We start from the raw sequence: 5,643 nt of genomic DNA, 5'->3' as shown, positions 1-5,643 counted from the left end.
GGAGGGGTACTGTCATGGTCGGGCAGGGCCTGGCACTCCTGTTGCTGATCACCTGCAACTCATCCACTTATCAATCTCCTCACCAGTCCTCGCCAGATCGTCAGATTACCTAGGTGATCAAAATCTTCCTGTACAGCCTGCCTCGTTCAGCAACGAACCCTGACCAGCCAACCTTGCTGTATCTGTATCCTGGACCGGTCCTTCACCATATCTCTCTCAAATATATACCATCTACTGTTAAAAAGCCATTCCCTGTCTGAGTTCTGCTTCTGGGTCCTAACTAACTGCGACACAACAGTATTGGTTAATTGCATCACGTCATGATAGTAAACAGAGTATATTGTGTTGTCAACTCGTGTCCGACAGTTCAGGGACAGTTTGTCTGTTTTTGTAATTAAAAGTGTTCAGGGCTGAGCTAGAATTTTGGACCCAAAATGCAGACGGCCAGACTCCATGAAAGTATTTGATAGTTTGACCAAAACATACACGGACCCTCTTCACCATTTTCTTCGTTCATAGCATTTTCTGCCTAATATTATAATGGATGTAGTGAAATAGTCTGCATTGCTCAGAAATTGAAACAAAGTAAGGCAAAGAGAACACAACTGTCCATAGCGGGAAGAAAGCTTCAAGACACTTCTGGCAAAAAAATAAAAAAGGCTTTATTCACGTCGCTATTTTGTGAAAAACCATATATATTTTTAAATTCTTAAAAATATGGACCACAATAAAAATTTGCTCAATGGGAACCAAAATGAAGTGGCTGGTTAAGGCAGTTAGACAAATCCAGGTGTATAGGATTAGAATATTTTACTTCACTTTCAAGTGTTAAACTTTGAAAAGATATTTTCCATTATATTACTGATAGGCCTAAACTATCTGCCAGCCGCGTGTTTGTTGTAGCAGACATGAATTAGTTTAATTGGAAACTAGAAGCCTGTTAACGACGCTAAGTCACAATAACAGCTGGATGTCTTCATTACTCAGCATTGATTAAACATCAGCATCAAAGAACCTTTGTATCTCTGTCACTTTCTCTGGAAGAACAGCAGGTAGCACAAAGCACCTCATGTACGTCTCTAATGAATAACTTCTGATAATGGTCATTGTTCAAAAGTTACTGACATCCCATTATTGGAAACAGGTGATTATACAGTTGACTTACTCTTAAAGTCAAACTTATTATTATTATTATTATTAGGGACCGAGCTCCAGTGAAAAAGTCAGACCGAGGACCTATTGTGATCGAGTGAATTATTATTGTTATTATTTTTCACAAGTGAATCGCTAATTAGAGGCACTTAAGTGCTCCGACCTGCACGAAAATTTGCACACATCAAAACCAGTGAAAAATTTGATAAATATGATATTTTAGGGGTCGGGCGTATTTTTGGGCGTGTCAAAATAACTCAATAAAAAGCCCCTTACCACATTCCCCCTTGCTTTACATTTGTTGTAGATAAATGAAATTTTGTAGGCACCACAAAAAAATAAATGGTCGCCATTACCTCCTACCAACAGATTTTATTATTTACTGAGATGTTCATCCATATCTCACTGCAGTATGTCCTGCTCATCAACACTTTTATTTCAATGTTTGATCATTAGTCACTCTCAGTAAATGGCTTTCCGTCCTGCAATAGTCCATTTTGAAATTATGCGCACCAATGAGGAGAGCCATCACTGAGATGCAAACGAGCACATCAACATAACACTGTAGATACTTGCTGACATCAGACTTGGAGAGGACAGAACACACGTTTACGTCTCGTGGAGATTTTCTTTCTCTTCTCTTGAAGGACAGTAACGCCTCATCCTCTGGGCTTAATTTGCGGGGCGATTCTGGTCTTGCCCGATTCTATATATGGATAATTTGGGCTTGCTGATGTGGTACTTTGTTTGCTAGTCGGGTCGTCACTACTTTCACTGACTTGTTGGCTAGACACCCGTCATGTAGCTGCTGTGGTACTTTTTCAAGCGCTGATAGGAGTTGGTGGTGTTGCCTCGGGATGTAGCGGCTGAATGCTTTGCACAATACTTTCTTTTGATGCACACCTGTATCACCGAAATGCGGCTTTTCTTCAGGACTAAATACACAGTCGCCCTGGGCAACTTCTGATTAGTGAGAATGACTATTACGTGTTCAGCATGGCATTTCTGATTGGTGGGCATGATTGTCGCCCTGGGCCAGATGCGCCGCATTACAACGATTTCTAAATCGCAGCCGATTAATCGTGCTGACGATTAATGGTTCAGCCCTACATGACAACAATGTTTAATGAAGACTTTAAAGTTCACGGCAAGACCGCTTTATAATGCTGCAGTACGGATTTCATATAAAATGAAATTATGATGTCCCGTTCCTGTAAAGGCAGCACGGGGCTGCGCCACATGAAGCTTACGGAAGCACAGAAGTGAAGAAGAGTTACGATACACAGTCTCGTCCAGTTGGAGTGGTGTCAACTGGGAGGTTTCAATGTTGCAGACCACTGTTTTTTGCAATTAGTTTGATGTGTAAACTTTTATTGTTGTGAATCTTTGGTGTAAACTCACCTTAAAACAAACGCCCCCACAAGGGCACCTCAACAGGGGTTGGTTGAGGTCTACAGCTGCGGCCAGAATGATGTTGGTGTCTGATGGTGTAGAAGATGCACCGTGGCAGGGACATTTAAACCGTTTGTATGACCCAACCGAGGTACATCATTCCATTGCACGCATATTTTGCTCGCACGGTGGTCCCGAACCTCTACAAAGAATCCACTTAATTTAGAAGTTAGAAGCTCGCGCACTGTTCATGCAGTGAAAAGGTTAGTTTGGTTTGTGGCAAAATTGTTTCCTGTGCTTGCATATTGTTCTGTTTTTTACTGCATATGATGATTCATACTCAGAAATTAGAACTGAAGTGACAATAACATCCATTACAAGTTAATTAGTTAAATCATTTCAAACTGCACCTGCATTGTTTTGTATTTTGTGACTTTCAGTCAAATAGAAGGATATTATTTTCTATAGTTTTTCTTAAAAATGGTTTTAAAACATTGTCTGGTCACATTCTCGTGAACCCCATATCGTGAATCGTCTCGTCTCATCCAACCCCTATTTATTACAATAATGATTGGGGGGAAAACAGAACAACAGCCTTCAATCATCAAGTGAGAGGTTTCAAGTTATTACATGTAAAAAGGAACTGAACATACAGTATCTGTTATTTCATTTAATGCGGAACCATCTGATGTGCCTCGCAACCTTCTACACAAGATAACTAAACTCCAGGCAAATATGAGCTCATAGCTACAGTAGTTACATCAACCTTCCTGTGCTCGATCTATTAACTGTATGCTCCTCCTGAGGATTTTCCCATTCTGAAGAGACATTCACTGATGTTTACATCTGTGTTTGAGATAACCTACTGCTGATAGCACATCTTTTCAAAATTAACTCTTGCATGGAGAGTGTAGCATGCTTATCTTCACTAACATCTAGTCAATCAGATATTTGCCAAAGAGAAACAGTTCCAGCCATCATCAGAGAGGTTAGTGTGATATTTACATTTGGTAATTTAATAGGTTAATGACATATAAAAATTGAAATGGCCATTGATAGGACAAAGGTTTCCCCACCCCTGGTTTAGACCTTGGACCAGTCAACATGATGGCTAGAGAATGGTCTATTCATAAGGCCAGTGTGCCTCAGGCTAGTTTCATTAAACTATGTCTCACCCCACACTCTCCACAGTAACACAAACCAGTCTTCATGCCGTGCACCCTTTAGTCCTGACACAGCAAATTAGAGCACGGAAACACCCATACAAACATCAACATGGAGCCTCAGTTCGTTGGCCAATCATCAGTAACGGCACACTCTCCTCAACTTTTAGTCAGATAATCAAGTCTGACCTGCCATCCAGCCTCACACAGAAACATAAACAGTGGACTCTGAGACCAACACACACACACACACACACACACACACACACACACACAAATACACACAGACACAAATGACCACAATGTGTGCCCAAGGCGTACCACTTTGGGCTGGTGCTTGTGTGATTAAAGTTTGACCCTGGGAGTTAAATGCACGACCAAAGAGTATAATGGCAAATGTAGTGACACCAAATCACTGTCAGGGTATTAAATTACATGTTTTAGCAGGCTCCTCAGCTATCAATGGAACAACACAGTCAAATACTCTTTAATCCAATGCCATGAAGTTTGATCAGTGTTGCCCAGCTGTTAACGTTGTGTTCTTATTTTCACTGAAACCAGAGGCAGCAAAAGGGGGAGACCCAGTGGAAGAGCAGTGTGTGACAGGTGACGGTATCGATACCTTTACAGAAGCTGCAGTCTTAGGGGTAATGAGGCTGCAGAGGTGTCCTCCATCAACCAGAAGGAGGAACGAGAACTCCCTCTTTTTGGAGGATTAATAAAAGAGATGTGTCTTTAAACACATTAGAATAATATGGACGTGATTAATGGCCCATCTGTGCCACAGGGCTGTGATAACGGACCTTCCTGTCTTTGGTCGTTGTGGTCTCAAAGTCACTGTTGTGCCTGTCAGAGGAGAAACTGGCACTAACTCTGTGCATGTTCAAGTAGCACATACGCACATACTCTAACACTGAAAGGACACAATGTACATGCCAAAAAAAGGAACCAAATTAAGTCAGCATGACTCTCCTGAGCCACATCCACCGTCACAGGAGTCTAAATGACTCGAGAACTTTATAAATACAGTCCATTTACCATTTGTAGATTCACATTGGAAAGTCTTCTGAGTTGGCAACAGAGTGATTTTCACGGACATGAGAGGAAAGTGTACATGTTGGGTTTTGGGGGACTGGAGATCAATAAACAAAGTAAAGGGTCCTTGAATCAATTAATGACAAGACCTCAGTTGCACATGAAACATATTAAATGGTAACTGTATAAAAACAGCTCAGACTTATGTAAATAATTCAAACCGGGAGGACATGTTTAATTTAATGCAACAGTCCCCCGGGCTTAACCAAGTCGCAATAAGAAAGACTAACTGATTTGATAATATAAATTTTTGACTGGAAAACATCTTATGTTGCCAGAGATCTGACACTAAAACAATTGAGTTGAAGATGGGCATGGAGCATAACTGTCCAAGGAGGGCTTGACAGACCGACTGCTGAGGACAATAGGAGCTGCCTTAATAGGACTGTTATGACCCAGCATGGGTCATAACAGGGGAAAGGGGTTGCAATATAGTGCTGTCAATTGATTTAAAAAATATAACTTATTAATAATTCATTAATTAGTTTGTAATAATGGATATTTAAATGTAAAATTATGGAATTCATGTAGAATTAACACAATGAATGTATTTAAATTCAAATACGTTTGTGTAATAGCATTTTTTTTTTACTTTAAGCACAGATTCTCTCCTGTGAACTACAGATTTCCAATAAAACCATCAAGGCCAAAGTGACTCACTGAAGTTTTGCTGAAGTTTTTCAGATATCTTGTCGGGGAACCCACCTCCTGTGTGAGCTGTGATGTGACAGGCAGTGAGTGTGTCAACCGGGGGAATAAAACTGTAGCACAGTAAAAACACTCTCCACCCATATTCTCTGTCTTTTCTATTTCCGAAAAAAAAATCTAATTTTTGTTGTGC

The sequence above is a fragment of the Scophthalmus maximus genome, chromosome 4, assembly GCF_022379125.1.
Source record: "Scophthalmus maximus strain ysfricsl-2021 chromosome 4, ASM2237912v1, whole genome shotgun sequence".
Classification (NCBI taxonomy): Eukaryota; Metazoa; Chordata; class Actinopteri; order Pleuronectiformes; family Scophthalmidae; genus Scophthalmus; species Scophthalmus maximus.
Note: the sequence above shows the minus strand (reverse complement) of the source record.